Here is a 16,884-nt window from a genome sequence, read left to right on the forward strand (position 1 = left end):
CTGTTATGTGTGGTGCTGTGGAATTAACCTGGGGAACTACACTTTTAAGTGTAGTGCCTTGGTCCTGTGAATTCAGGATGTTGGGATACCATGGAGGTGTGTCAGTGTCTTTCCACAGGGGTCAATTGGCTTGGGATACACTGGTGAGGTACCTGTGGAAATAGGTATGAAACTACACGCATAACAACTTTCATTCACACCAGTCAGTTTCTTCTGGAACACCATTAAATTATACCACGTATTTCCTTCATAGTAGTTCTTTGGATTGTTCTTTTCATACCACTTCACTTTTCTCTGTGACAGGAATATGGCAACATCCCGTTTTCTAGCTCAAATCTCTGTGGGCGGGGCATTCAGCCACTGATAGTACAGTCACTGTGATGAGGGTGGCAGCAGCTTTCATTTTGGCTTCTGTGTGGGGGTGCAAAGTCTATGGGAGGTCAAAATTAGGTGAGGGATGCTCGTGGCAGGTGAGCAGACGTCAGATGAGTTTTTCATGGACAAAGGTTTTGGCACCGTCCGACTTCCAGTCTACTCAGAGTTACCTATGTCTCGAACTACCTTGACCTGGGATTGGTGAATCCACGTCGACCTTTCAGCGATCTTTACTGCTGTGGGGGTGGTGAGTTGAACCACGAATGGGCCTTCCCAGCGTGACGAGGCCCAGAACTTGCTTTTTATGACTCGGATCAGCATCTGGTCACCTGGCTTCACCACCTGCTGTAAGGGAGACACAGGGGATAACAGCAGCTTACATGCACTTGGGACAAGTTTTTCTCTAAACATTTTTACCATCCACTCTGAGTGGAGCTGCCTCACCCTTAGTCTCTAGCCATGGTTCTCCTTCCCATAGGGGAAGTTGGAATGGTCTTCCATGAACTATCTCAAAGGGTGTTACCCCTGAGTTAGTAGGTACTATCCTCATATATGTTTTGACCAGTGATAGGCATTCTGGCCATGGCTTCTTTGTTTCTTCCATGGCTTTCTAAAGCCTTAGTTTTATTGTACCATTTGTTCTCTTTACCAGTCCCGCACTCTGCGGATGGTACTAGCAGTGGTTTTTCAGACTTGTTCCTAGGTGATGTGCCATGTGTTGTACTATGTTGTTTACAAAATGAGCTCCATTGTTACTCCAGATAATTCTGGGGATCCCATGTTCTGGGATTATGTGTTTACAGATGGCTTTAGCCACCGTTAATGCGTCTGGTGATTTTGCGGGGACTATTTCAGTCCATTTAGAGAATGAGTCAATCAAGACTAAACAGTATTTATACTGGTTGCTTCTGGATAATTCAATGAAATCCATTTGTATTTCAAATGGGTCGGTACCTTTTGGACATTGGCCTCGTTTGGGCCTGAGGTTACCTTGCACATTATGTCTGCAACAAGTTAAACAGTTCCTACTAAAAAAATAAAATAGTTATTTAGACCTTTTGGCACACAGAACACATGCTGTACCATGTCCATCATCCCCCAGTTGAGACATGAGACTTTTCATGGCTCAATTTGGCAATTACTTCAATGATTGTGGGACGCATGGCTTGTTTTCCACTGCATAGAGGCCGTTCTCGCGTTGAGTGGCCCCTTACGCCTCCCATTGTAGTTTCTCTTTTTCTGGTCGTTTAATTTAACCCTTTGTAAGATGGTGTAGTCTCAATTGAAACGCTTACACTTTTTTTGCATATGGAGACAATAAAACCAATATAAAAGAGTTCCCTATGGTTTATGGCATTAATCCCTGAGAAATAATCTTTCCAATCAATATTGGAGTGCTTGCCGTTTCGTTTTATTATGTCAAAAAGTTTATCTCACCTGTCTCCTCAAACGTTTCAACTGAGAGAACCTTCTTACAGTGCAAAAGGTGGATCCACATCCCCCCCTCGGCTATTTTCATGTCTGCTGGTTGGTCAGCAACACTTGGTATGGATGTTCCCACTTTGGGTAATGCTAGTGCTTCTTTTTGATACGGTATACTCCTACAATGGGAGGCGAAAGTATGTGGCAGGTGAAAGTCCAGGCAGGCGGTAAGTAAAAAAGCACTTGCCTGGTGGGCCTTCATCCACGGACGGATGACTGATGTAGACTGATAGCTAGGTTTGATTTATGGTTGGTTTTGTGTTATTTATTGTTGTTGTTTTGAGTGTAAAATAACAAAAAGGGGAAATGTATACTATGCATGTTTGGCCGATAAGTGCAACTGTTATGACTTTGCTGATTTTTTTGATGTTAGTTAAAGGGAGTAAGGTGGGGCTTTGGCAGACGGACCAAATTTATCAATCAACTTTTGGGATGAGGGGAATGCTTAATGGTCCTGGAGTTGGATAACATTCTGGGAAAGACTTTTGTGAAGTGACTAACTGTGCGATTTGAGGAGATCTGACAGGTCATGATTCATTGAGGACAAGGGTTGTGAGCCCCAGTGAGCTTAAGAGTCACAGTAAGATGAATCCCATCCGGTGGAATGCTGTTACAGCTGGAAGGAGATGAATTGAAGGGTGAACGCCAGTGCTGACACCAGGTAAAAGACTCCTCGATGCTGGAAGCTCCTAACTGCAATCCACTAATTGCACTTCTAATTTACCAGATTTGTGGAAAGGTTTCCTCTTTATAAGTTGGAACGAAAGCTTGCAACCACTGCGGCCCTTTGTAGAATAGTTTGCCCACCCTTGATGTAGCCCAACTTAAAAAATCAGGACTCAACCAATAGGGCATGTGGGAAGACGGCTTGCCGTGGGACTTCCTAACCAGAGGATGGACGAGCACTTATGCGTAAATCAATCACTTGAAAAATTTCACCAGGAATTATGACTTGCGCTGGTTCAAACAGCATTCTGCATTCAATAATGTTAGGTTCACCAATAGTCATTCCCAAATGCACACACAAATAAGAGGAAAAGACCATTTTCTGGAATTTTCACTTGCAAGGAGAACGACTGTTGAGGCAACGTCTCAACTCCGTTCTGACCTTAAATATCTTTTCTGTTGTTTCATACGTACGTCTCAACTTTGAGGAAGGGTGGAAACACAAGTGAGACGTCAATAGTAAAAACAAATGAAGGTCTGTAAATCTTGTGGAGTGTCTGTGGTGTAGTTCAGGTGCAGTTCAAGGTGTTTTGGATCCTCTTTGTTTTGTTCACTCCAAGCAGTCTAAAGCGTTTTGGCTTCTCTTTGTTTAGTCTAACCAAGGTTTTCAGGAGCAAAGCTTTTACTTCGTTGCAGCCAAGTATGCTACTAATAAAGATGATCAAAGCAAGTTTAATAGTTAAGCAAAGCGTATTCTTCATTGCAAGCAAATGTTTAATCATATGAAATAAAATCCTGACAGATAAAAAAAACACCTAATCTTTAACAGCAGGCTAGTGGAAAAAGAAAGTGCTTGAGATCATATGTGGGACATGTTATACTTGAACCTGTATTAATAACACAGTACCATTTGAGAATGTCACAAGACGCATGGGAGGTAGGCGCAACGACAACTGTTACAACTGTTTTAGTAGTGTTGGAGGAAAGGATATCTTTTTTCCTACGCATGTTCGTTTAATTTCAGGGGATTAGAATGTTGCTTATCTGAATGCAGTTTCTCCAAAGCTTTTATTTACAGAATGTTCTGGGCACAAGCGAGTTACAGACAATGACTGTATGATGAGGTTTTTTCATATATATATATATATATATATATATATATAGTTTATCAGATATTATACATTTGCTACAATATATAAATGCTTTTGCCAGCAATGAAGAACGCTATTTACAAAGCATATCTTTTGCATGGCTGTGTGACCTTTGGACGACTTATGAAGGAGGACGTGTCTCAAAATCTGAAGCAACAATGGGTCAATGGAACTGAACTGATAAACCTTGCAGAATGTTCTGGGAAGATGGCCAGGAAAAAATATTTTGGATAACTGGACTTGTTGATAACATATTTGACTGTTGTTGATGGAAACCAGCTGTATCGATGTGCCTGCATGTAATACACACCAAGCTAAACCACACATGCACAAAGACACACATTGACTACCCGTCCAAGCTGCTTGCGTATCCCCTCCCCTTAGAGTTTGGACGATTTGGAACTGGGGCCGTAAGAAATAAAGATCGACTGACCTGACAAAGAGAGCGACAGCAGAAGATAGATCGTACGTCTCTCCTCAACATAATGAGTGTTTTGCGTCTTAATTTTTTCCAAACAGTTTTTCTGTGGTCTCAAAACAGTCCCTGGTACACAGGGACTGTTTTGAGACCACTGATTGGGAGGGGCTGTACAATTCACATAGGGAGGACATTGACAGCTTGACCCACTGCGTCACAGATTATATAAACTTCTATTTTGAAACCACTGTACCCTACAAGAAGGTCTCTTGTTTCTCTAACAATAAGCCGTGGGTCACCCGGGACTAAAGGCCCTCCTTAACAAAAAGAAGAGGGCTTTTGGGTCTTTGGAGAAAGAGAGTCTGAACAATTCAGTGGCGGGCCGTCAGGGCCTTCAAGGCCTTCTCTGCTGGCCTAAGAAATATCTGAATCATATTATATTTTGTCCATCAATACTTATTATTCCAAATGGTCTGTTAGCTTCCTTTCATTGCTTTTCCCCCTGGTTGCACTGCTTCCAGATGTGTGTTTTCATATTGAAGCATTTAACCAATCACATTTCAGCCATTATTTGTTGCCAGATCAGATCTGCCTCAAAGCCTTCACAATCAGTTCTTGCGGGCTCTGCTGCATTAAACTAGACTGTTGCTTTTAACCAATCAGATTTCGATTTGGCAACCCCACAATGATTTTTCATAGGCGTTAGCATTTTGCTGGCTGGGATATGTCATTGCTTTCACAAACTATGATTGGCTAGTAGGCGGGCCAAAGCAGTACCCAGGCAGCCGAGATCGCAAACTCCACCCACTATGGCCGACAGAAGCAGAAGCAAAAACAAATTGATTCTGTTTGCTAACAAAGCTATTTTCCAGACGGACTTTTCCAGAAAAAAATGAAGAAATATTGGCCCATCATTAAGAAAGGGCGGTCAACTCCGAAGCTAGTGGGGCTTTTTGGTACTTCATTTGCCACACATCTACAAATAGAAATTTGTTTTGGAAGTTCAATTGCCGCCGTCCGTCGCCCTAGTCAGCCAGCATGAGCAACTGCCATGCGAGTAGCTGTGATTAACTCTCTGTTTGTCAATAATGCAATAACGGAAAAGTTGTGACACATTGAAACACACACACACACCCACATAAGTATATTAACCGTTTGTAAAAAAAATACCTCCATGTTTTGCATTAAGTTATACCCTCCGTTATTGCTATCAGTTTAGCTGTTTTACGCAGAATTGAGGTGGCAATAGTTTCGCCTCTAAAGTTTGTTTTGTTAACCGTCAATGTATCTCGTATTCCGTTCGAGTTTTGCCCATTCCATTTATTCCTAGACAACCCATCTACTTAAAGCATTACTCAGAGGTTTTATATCATAATTTGGAAGTACTATTTTTTTCTACCATAATTCCAGCACTTGTTTCATACCATGAAAGGCCCCACCAGATTTTGGGCATCCAGTGCCAAATAGAGCCTATTACCAAATTTCCCTCAATTTGTTTTAGATATGGGATTCACATTCCCCAAATATTCCAGAACTCATGCGCCAATGCATTTTGTCAAACCCAAAGCGACAAACAATCTGTTTCTTAGCCAGATTTTTGAGCTTGGAGAATTGTCCATTTCCCACTTATCTAAGCTTGTCCTTGCCAATCGTTATCTCTGTAACATTTAGGTGCATTAACCCCATAATTGCAATGCTGTAAGTCTTAAACCAAGTTCTCTTAATTTGTATGCCTTTAAAGCAATAGAAAGCAACGTCATTTGGTTGTCATCAATTGTTTAATGCTTATGCAATCCATAATATCCTAATAGTCATCAATATGACCCACGCCAAAGCATATTTCACCCGCTCAGGACAAAACAGGGAATGTCGTCCATGCACTGACAACACTCCATGCCCTTCAGTCCTAGGGAAATTATGCCTATCCTAAAATCATAACATAAATCAATTATTTTATCAAAACCAGCCAGGTACAATTTACCTAATAATAATTTGGGTGAATGCCATTTCTGCATTGTTAATTTCATGTTTGATATCATTAACAACCAAATAATTCTTAATACTTAAGATCTAATTCGCAAATCACACCATATGATGTTTACTTAACCAAGAGCTATTTTCTGTAGCTCACTGTTACCCAGTGGCGGTTGGTGCATTTTCTCGTAGCGCCTTCAACGTATCAATCCAACCCTCGAAAACTATTTTAAGGCTATAAAACCTCTACTGCAGCTAGAGCTGCGACACATAAAAAATAATCAATAAATCAACGTATCAATCCAACCCTCAAAAACTATTTTATGGCTATAAAACCTCTACTGCAGCTAGAGCTGCGACACATAAAAATAATCAATAAATCAATGCACAAAAATGGGGTAAAATCCACTTCCTAGCAGCAGTTCATGATTAAATACAAATACTGGAGCTTTTCAGACATTAAAACCAGGCCAGGGGGGCGATTTTCCCAGGAAAAGACAGCGATGAACGTCAATGGCGTAGAGGCAAACATTGCCCGAAAATGGGGTAAAATCCAGCCGAAAACAGCATTTATTGATTAAATACAAATACTGGAGCTTTTTAGACATCAGAACCGGGCCCGGAGTATCATTTCCCAGGTAAAAAGACAGCGATGAACGTAGATACGTCCATACGTGAAATGACAAAAAATGCACTAAAATTAGGTAAAATCCACTTCCTAGCAGCATGTATTGATTGAATACAAATACTGGAGCTTTTGAGACATTACAACCAGGCCATGGACGTCAATGGCGAAACGGCAAAAATTAAACTGGGGTAAAATCCACATCCTAGCAGCATTTAGTGATTAAATACAAACACTGGAGCTTAAATAAAAACACTGGAGCTTTTCAGATATCAGAACCGGGCCCACAATTGAAATATTATTTAGGAATATAGCCATATTATACTCACCAAAAATTCTTTTTAACTGTACACAATATCCATCCTCCTTTCTTTCTTCCTTCTTTTCTATCGCCATCGAAGCTAATGATGAAAGTCGAGCCTGTCCTGTCATATTTCCGCCATAGTCTGTCTTGAAAATGGCTTTAAATAAACACAATATATTTGTTTGTGCAGCTAAGTTAGCGCAATGAAAGTGGCGCACACACCATTTTCCCGGCTGTAACAGGCTTGCTAGCTTTGGAGTTGACCGCCCTTTCTTAATGATGTCCATTTTTTTCTGGAAAAGTCCGTCTGGAAAATAGCTTGGTGAACAAATCTGCAACCAAATCTGTCAGCCATTGTGGGTGGAGTTTGCGATCTCTGGCTGGCTCCACATCCGGGCTTTGGCCCGTCTACTAGCCAATCATAGTTGGTGAAAGCAATGACGTATCCCAGCCAGCAAAATGCTAACGCCTATGAAAAATCATTGTGGGGTTGCCAACTTGAAATCTGATTGGTTAAAAGCAACAGTCTTGTTTAATGCAGCAGACCCCACAGAACTGATTGTGAAGGCTTTGAGGCAGATGTGATCTGGCAATAAATAACGGCTGAAATGTGATTGGTTAAATAATATGAAAACACACATCTAGAAGCAGTGCAACCAGGGGTAAAAGCAAGGAAAGGAAGCTAACAGACCATTTGGAATAATAAGTATTGATGGGCAAAATATAATATGATTCAGATATTTCTTAGGCCAGCAGAGAAGGCCTTGAAGGCCCTGCTGCCCCGCCACTGCTGTTACCACAATAAAAACCCACAATGATTAAATTTGAGAAACCAACCTTCTACTAGGCATTTCCTAATTACAAATTTCAATGTTTGATAAAGGACCCACAAATTATCCCCAATATGCCATAAAAATGTAAATTTTCTCATCCTTTTTCACTGTTGGAATAATGATAACTACCATTAATCCTTATTAGTAATATTTAATTAAAACTGGAAGACCTCGTTCACATAACTGATTACAACTTGCAAGGAGAATACACTCATAACGCGCCTTCGTTCCTGAGCATTCTGACGTGCAGTATATTCTTCTCTGTATTTAATCGCACATAACTGAAAACATTTAATGTAATCTGATTCAAAACAATTGCATAAAGTAACCGAATAGCACCCTTGAGGTAAAAAACAACTGCTCATATTAGATCGAAACCAAAACACCTGTGTAAGAATTTGCAGTATAAGCACAATAATTTCTTTATAAGGTAAACTGCCGGCGTCCCAGTCAAAACAATGTATGGGTTTCTTCGTAAATCTTCATTGCGAACTTGCATCTGGGTGTCTGGGTTGCCAGGTCTATCTCTCAGTAAACATTCCTTGGAGGGTGAGGTGTTATGTCAACAAGCTGGAGCCAGCAGGGTGACCTCGAGTTTGCCCCAGTCTCAAATTAAAGACACTTATACAAAAGTAATTAAAATGCATACATCTATAATATTATCTAGAATAACCCCAACATTCCCCCGTTTTTATAATATGTATGCTATTAATTCATTTTATGGCAAATACAAAAAGAGAGGGATATGTCCGTTGGCTGCTTTAATTTTACCCGCTTAGTCCCTACTCGTTTGGCTGGTCTGAAAAAGAAAAAACAAAATCATTTTCGCCTAATTCGTTCTCGGAATTACCATGCTCCTGGAATTCACTGCTCCCCTCAGTACGTTTCATCAGCAGAGGATATAATTCATGTAATTTAGAATTTGTAGGGGCAATCAAAGTGGTTATAAGTCGGCTTAGCAAGGATCTTAAGCAGGGAATAACACAACACCCACATAATGTCAAAGTCGTAGCAAAAACGGCTACTGAAATTACAACAGATAGGGCCAAACCTTTGTATGTACGAAGGCCTTATCCCACCAATCTGTCAAGCGGATATTTCTACTCCAGGATTCTTTTTCATATTGTGGTTTAGGGTCTGCAGGCCATCGTTGGCCCTGGTGAGGGACCCAGTGGGGGACGTGTTGTTGAGTGCAACATTTTCAAACATTGCATATGCCCCCTGCTCTTTCAAGAAGCATTTCAACCGCTATGTGATCCTGGAACGCCATCAGACTAGTGGCTGCCAGTTGTTTCTTTATCGCCACAAATCTCTGTTCAGTATAATTTCCAAGGTTTTGGACATTGTAATGCAGGTAATTTATCCTATCCACATTTTTGTTTTGGGGTACTTAAAAGAAAAATAGACTCCCAACCTGCTGCGACCTGATTAGCCAACTTATACTCATCTGGTACGCCCCGGGGGATGCCAATCGCATCAATTTATGTTGGATCTCCCTCTCTCCATACTGATCGACGCCGTCGGGAGGGACCCACCATCATACTGGATTTCAGCCAATTGTATCTCCTCCACTGTAGATGGAAAAACAGACACTGGTAAAAGCAGTGACCCCAAGGCACAAAGTCCTGCCGCGTTTTGGCAGGAGTCGTATAATTTATTTCCAACACACCACCACCATAGGTCAGAACGTGGTATCAGGGTGTAGTCGGTTTTAGGACGTGGGCACACCACGTCTCATTTATCGCCTCCAGCTTCAGACCATGCCCTGTAAGGTTTAAGCAGGTAAAATGATCAAACACAACATGTGTTGAAAAGTTAGCTTTGTCCTTTGCTTGGAACAGGGTATACATTATTTGATTTCTCACACTTTGGCTTACATCTTCATTTTCCATCAACAATAACCAATTATTTCTTACCGCCTCCCGTTTGGGAACCCTGTTGCGGAAATGAATTTATCCCTGGTCATCAATTTCACTATCTGGGTGTTTCCATCTCTGACGGTTTTCCATAGACATGGTCATTGTTGTTGAGACACAAATGTAAAATTTGTAAAAAGGGTCTTCTCCACCTGCCCATGGACTTAGGAAAAACGTCAGACAAGGATCTTTTCCAAAAATTAATTTGTCAGTCTGAATAATGATTTGTAATGCCCCCACCGTATGGGTTAATTTTATCAAAGGCCTGATGTTTTTTTTCGCACGCGTGTGTCATCCAAGCTTGCCAATCTTGACCAGTTTCTGCAACAAGGTTTCCCCAATCTCTGTTTTAGGACTGTTATGTACCACACATATTCTCTATAAAATCCATATGTATCCTTTGAAATGGATATGTAGCTTTTGTAGCTTGACATAAGGGGGAATTGCCTGTATTTTGGCCGTATATCTGCATATAGATTGAATCCATAATCTCCCCCCTTTTTGAGGCATGAAATTCCCCATGAATCAAAATGACAGCCCTCCTACAGAAGTCTTTTGTTTTTATTTAGTCCCCCAGGTTCCCAAATTTCCCATTGCAGAAATCAAAAAATTTCATTTGGCGAAATTCTTTTCCCTTCTTTTTGTTTCTGTCCTACTCTGCCACCGCCGTCCTTGAAAGGCTTATCAGCGATTTCAGAAATCAAATTTCCAAATCCTTTTCTACCTTGATATTAGAAGATTGATATATCTTTGTGGCCAGCCAATTAAAACACAAAAGACAGACACTCACCCACGCTCGCACTCATAATCAGGGAATTTAGAGTGTTCCACCAGTCATCCATAATTTTGGTTTGTTTGAGTAAAACTGGAGTACCCGGAGAAAACCTACAAATTCTCGAGGACACCAGGAATACTCCACACTCCGGAAGGTCTGGATCCACCCCGCTTTCATTAGTAGATCCTTTAAACCGCAAGGTTGATGCGTTAATCACTAGTCATTTTGGGTCGTTCACTCATACCTCAGTGACCCGTAAATTTTCACCACCGGTGTAAACCACCATCCCCAGTGGGGCTTGTTAGTAGTTTACCCATTTTTTTTCCTGAAGGAACTAGGTAATTAACGTATTAGATTCGCGTGCCACATATCTAAAAATAGAAATTTGTTCAATTGCCACCGCTACTTACCCCAGTCAGTCAGGATGTGGACTGCCAAGCGAGTGACTGTGATTAACTATCTATTCGCCAACAATGCAATAACGGAAAAGTTGTGACACATTGAAACACACCCCCCTTAAGTATTTTAACCGTTTGTTAAAACTTTACCTCCATGTTCTGCATTAAGTTACACCCCCTTTCAATGCTATCGAATTTTGCCCATTCTAGACAACCCATCTACTTAAAGCATTACTCAAAGGTTGATATTTTATAATTTGGAGATGTTATTTTTGAAACATAGACATTATTTCATCACTTGTTTCACACCATGAAAGGCCCCACCAGAATTTGTTGTAGATATTCCCCTTTATCTAAGCTTGTTATTGCCAATCGTTATCACTCTAACATTTAGGTGTATTAACCCCATAATTGCAGAGCAGTAAGTTTTGGCAAAAGTTCTTAATTTATATGCCCCTAAAGCAATAGACAGCAACGTCATTTGGTTGTATCAAATCATCAATGCTAATATCCTAATAGTCATCAATATGACCTATACCAAAGCATATTTCCCCCTTCAGGACAAACAGGAACATGTCTTTTGTGCACTTAAAAACACTCCATGTTTCTTCTAGGGAAACTATGCCTATCCTAAATCATTTATCTTATCTACCCCAGCCAGGTCCAATTTACCTAATAATTTGGACGAATGCCATGAATTTTCTTATGCCATTTCTTAAGATAAGCGCCATTTCCATTAGCTCTCTGTTACCCAGTGGCGGGCCGTCAGGGCCTTCAAGGCCTTCTCTGCTGGCCTAAGAAATATCTGAATCATATTATATTTTGTCCATCAATACTTATTATTCCAAATGGTCTGTTAGCTTCCTTTCATTGCTTTTCCCCCTGGTCGCACTGCTTCCAGATGTGTATTTTCATATTGAGGCATTTAACCAATCACATTTCAGCCATTATTTGTTGCCAGATCAGATCGGCCTCAAAGCCCTCACAATCAGTTCTTGCGGGCTCTGCTGCATTAAACTAGACTGATGCTTTTAACCAATCAGATTTCGAGTTGGTAACCCCACAATGATTTTTCATAGGCGTTAGCATTTTGCTGGCTGGGACATGTGTGAAATATGAACTGTATTCTTATATTTAATCTTGCACCTTTCTGCACTTTTATGAATTTAGTTACTAGAATAGAATTTTTACTGACACCTACAGGTCAAGGCCTGTCATCACTTTGTATATACACACCCCTTTTTCTGGTCCCGCCTAAAGTTTGTCTCCGCCTAAACTTCTATTAAATACTATAACCGACCGACTGGACGGCGTATCTGGATGGGGGACCTCGAAGTGGACGCTTGGCTCTGTCCGTCCGCTGACCCCTTCTTAGGAAGGGTGGGGGCTAGCCAAGGGGGCTAGCCAAGAACAAAGGAAGCGGACCGAGCAGCGACCATTTTGAGAGCGGTCGAGCGGCCTCCCTTTTCCAGATAACCTCCATTCGGCCGGGAGTTAAAAACTACCACGTGTTTTGCTGCTTCCTCTGTATGAAGATTATTGTCGAGGCAACCCAGCTTTGACATTTTGGTGCCTGAAACCCGAGATTCTTCTCTGCTTTCCGGCCACGGCAGATCGACAGAAGGATGGATGGCTTGACGTCGGCTACTCCAGCCTTGAGAGAGGGCGATCTGGCCTGCTGGCCCGGGAACAGATTACGAATTATCCTTTCGTACAGAGGAGGCACCAAAAAACGGTAAGGCACTTTTTAAAATTAATTTGTAGAATCCAATCCACCAAGTCCCCGTTTCCCTTCGAGGAGGGGAAATGCTTCATTCGTAAAAAAGAAAAGTTGCGTATACTCTTCTCTGTGTGTCGGAGATGCTTCTTTCTGTGTGTCGGAAAGGCATTTTTCTGTGTGTCGGAATTATGTTTAATAGTATACAGCACGATAAAAGGCTGTGTGTCGGCCTATCTGCCTGGAAAGCAGACAAAGGGGAGGTAGCGCCTCCCCGCCAAGGGATTTCGAGGGTTGTGTTAAAAATATAGAAGAAATATATTGTTATACAGTGCCAAGATAATGAAAGAGCTCGATATAAAGAAAAAAGAAGAAATAGAATAAAACTATAAACGCATGCAAGTAATCTTCATATGAATAGATATATAGATATATATAAGTACGCTATGATGCGTTCATAAACGATATAAGTATGATTGCCGCGAAAAATAGGAGTTTAATCGGCGAAAAAGAATACTTAGACGGATAAAAATAAGTATTTAAGAGAGGGTGCATTGGGACAGGATGGTGGGGGGGGTTGAAAAGCAGACCACATGTGAGAGGAAAAATGGCCGAGCCCACAGACAAAGAGAAAAAATGGCGGCGAGCCAACTGAAGTTAAAACTGCCTTTCTTCCCCAGCCCACGTTCCACTAACCCAGGAAGATATATATATATATATATTAGGCCTGTTGAGACACAGTGCCCCCCTGTGCTTAGCCCACTCCTCGTGCCAGGCTCCACTCGCAGGGGCCAGGAGCACGAGGGGGGGGATTGGGGGACTGGAATGCAAGAAATCTCAGGTTACATCTCACATTCCACACGATGAGCAAGGAGGAGCAGTGATGAGACATGAGCAGAGAGAGTAATAGAAAGAAAATAAGAGTTAGAGACAGAAAATTGACAATATAACATATTAGTGACAAATTATGGGTCCTCTAATAAACACTGAAATTTATCATTAGGAAATTATTAAGAAATTGCTAAGTAGAAGGTTAGTTTCTCTAAATTTTAATTGTGGTAAGGGTGAGCTACAAAAAATGGCTCTTATATTGAATAAACACAATCTTGGAGCAGAATAGCAATTCAACAAGTGCAATTTAGCTATTTTAGCAAAAAGAGAGGGATTTGCGATTTAGACTTAAGGATTAGGAATCATCCAAATTATTAATGATATCAAACATGAAGACAATGCAGAAATGGCATTGATCCAAATTATTAGGTAAATTGTAGCTGGCAAGTTTAGATAAAATAATTAATTTAGGATAGGCATAATTTCCCTAGGACGGAAGAGGCATGAAATGTTTTTCGGTGCACAGAAAGACATTCCTTGTTTTGCCCGGAACAGGTGAAGTATGCTTTAGCGTGGTTCATATTAATGACTATTAGAATATTAATTGCATTAGCATCAAACAGTTGATGTCAACCAAACAACATTGACCTATTTCCTTTTAGAATGACTTGCCATGACACAGCGAAAGGTGGTTAGCTGCCAAGAAGCCCCAGGACTGGGGATGGCGCTCTTCACCAGTGATAAAAAAAATTGCAGACCACGGATGTCTGAAAATTAGTGTGAGCGTGAATGGTTGTTTGTCCTTTTGTGTTTTTGATTGGCCGACCACCGAGATATGATCAATTGGTTAGGTATCAAGGTGGAAAATGATTTAGCAAATTGGAATCGATTTCGGAATTTGCCAATAAGCCGTTTCACGGATGGCAACGCCAAATTATGGAAAAATATTTCGTCCAAGGACATTTTTAATGAAAAAAGCAGCAGTACTCCAAATGTGAAATTTGAAGTGGAGAAACAAATCTGCTATGCGAAATTTGGGAGCACTGGGAAAAACAAAAAACAGACAGTGCTTGATACGAAATTCCAAAGTACTATTGATTTATTGTGATAATGGCATCCAAATTGTGTTAACAGAATAATTGACTGAATTGAAAAAAGGTTCCATATTTCGTTATGAAGTCATTGCGCCTACATAACGAGGTCAACCGGACAACAAAATATGGACATCCTATTAAGTAGACCATACCAAACGCCATTGTTCACTACACGATTGGAACTAGAGGATGAGGCTAATCTGGCTATCTGCATAAAAGAAAAAAAACTTTAAAGGAACACACTGAATTTGGGTTAGCAGGAGGAGACTGTGCTTCCTAACAGAAAACAGACTGGACCAACGGCGGTCCCGGGAGCCTGGGTGCTCAACACACGTGTTCCTGACCAACCAGCAGACATGAAAATAGCGGGATCCATTTTGTGCTCTGTAAGAAGGTTCTCTCAGTTGAAACGAATTAGAGGAGAGAGGTAAGATAAACTTTTTGACGTAATCAGACGAAATGGCAAGCACTCAAATATTGATTGGAAAGATTATTGCTCGGGGAGCAATGCTGTAAGCCATGAGGAACTTTTTATATTGGTTTTATTGTCTCCATAAAAAAGTGAAAGCGTTTCAATTGAGACCAAACCTTCTTACAGATAGTTAAAGTAAACAATTGAGACTAGATCTTCTTGCAGATTTTTAAAGTAAACAATTAGAGAGAAGAGAAACTACAATGGATAGAAATGTAACTAGATTTTAATTTTATGCCTGACTATTGAAAAATATTGATTAAGAAAGTTTTATAGGAGATGATTGACAAACTCCAAAGACAATGGGATGTTACATTTGATAAAAAGACTACTAGATTGGGATATTTTGAATTTCAAACAACTGAGTTTAATATGCAACGCGATACACATTGTTAAATGAATTGGGACTTGATTAGTATGCATTTTATAAGTAATGAGTTTTAATTGCTTTAAAGGATACAATTATGCTAAAATATTAACCTTGACAAACAAGGGGTGATTACAATTTAGTGGGTTCAATTATATTCAGAATTATAAATGTGTGCATTTTGTTTCTGGATATTAATTGATGTGAATTTAACTGTTACAGAGAACGGGAAAGCTGTTTTCCTGGGGAGAAAGCACCCTGGTTTACTTTTTGTGTTTTTCCTATTTTTAGTATGATTAGTTAATTTGTGTAATTAGAGGAAAGGGAAAAACAAATAGGGTTCTTGAACTTAACAAGGAAGCAGTGATCATAATAGAATACCAGCTAGCATTTTTGATTTTGACTGATAAGGCATTTAAATTTTCACAAACTATAGTGATGGAATGAGTAAGATTGTTGCGATTTTTGTTCATTGAGGTATTAAGCCGAACCAAATAGCCGTAAGCAAATGTTAAGCACGTGTTTAGGACAACGACAGAACACAGCAGCTAAAGCAGCAGCGCAAACACTTACTGCACAGCATACACAACAACAAAACTGAGCCGATCTCAAGAACAGTCAGCAGACGAACTGTACACAGCTAAAGGCCTACCGTGCCTACCAAAAATTTATTCCAAAATTGAGCCATAAATGTCTCAAAAGGGAGGAAAAGATATGATGGACATCGAAATACCTACTTTTAAAATTTTTGTAGGAACTGTTTAATTTGTTACATATATAATGTGCAAGGTAACCTCAGGTCCAAACCAGGACAACGTCCAAAAGGTACCTACCCATTTGAAATTATATACATGGATTTTATTGATCTGTAAAGAACATGGGATCTCCAGAATCAGCTGGAGTAACAATGGAGCTAATTTTGCAAACAGCATAGTGCAAAACATGGCAAAACACCTAAGTAGAGCGAACAAATGGTACGATAAAACCAAGGCTTAAGAAAACCATGGGGGAGATAAACAAGCCATGGCCAGAACGCCTAACACTGGCCAAAACGTATATGAAGATAGTACCAACTAGCTCGGGATTAACACCTTTTTGAGATAGTTCATGGAAGACCATTCCAACTTCCTCTATGGGAAGATGAACCATGACGAGAGACTAAGAAAGGAGAGAAACTTATCCAAAGAACATGTAAGCTGCCGTGATCTTTTTGTCTATCTTGCAGGAGGTGGTGTAGCCAGGTGACTGGATCCTGATCCGAGTCATAAAAGGAAGTCCTGGTTCTCTCCACGATGGGAAGACCCATTCGTGGCCCAACTCACCAACCTCCACAGCAGCAAAGATCACTGAAAAGTCAAAGTCGATTCACCAAGGTCGATTCAAGGTCGTTCGAGACAGGTGACTCTGAGTGGACTAAGTCGGACGGTGTCAAAACCCTTGTCCGTGAAGAAACTCATCTGACGTCTACTCACCTGCCACGAGCACC

General features: G+C 40.6%; 1 long non-coding RNA gene across 1 annotated transcript in view; it reads right to left on the minus strand.

Annotated features, from left to right (window-relative positions):
- Position 1: 1 nt before the first annotated feature.
- Positions 2-16,884, minus strand: part of LOC144069389 (uncharacterized) — a 30,641-nt gene continuing 13,758 nt past the window's right edge. The window contains exons 2-3 of the long non-coding RNA XR_013298464.1: positions 236-720; positions 2-152 (exon numbers count right to left, since the gene is read on the minus strand). This is a non-coding gene — a long non-coding RNA (uncharacterized LOC144069389). The remainder of the gene's footprint in view (positions 153-235; positions 721-16,884) is intronic.

This window comes from Stigmatopora argus, chromosome 24, assembly GCF_051989625.1.
Source record: "Stigmatopora argus isolate UIUO_Sarg chromosome 24, RoL_Sarg_1.0, whole genome shotgun sequence".
Taxonomy (NCBI): Eukaryota; Metazoa; Chordata; class Actinopteri; order Syngnathiformes; family Syngnathidae; genus Stigmatopora; species Stigmatopora argus.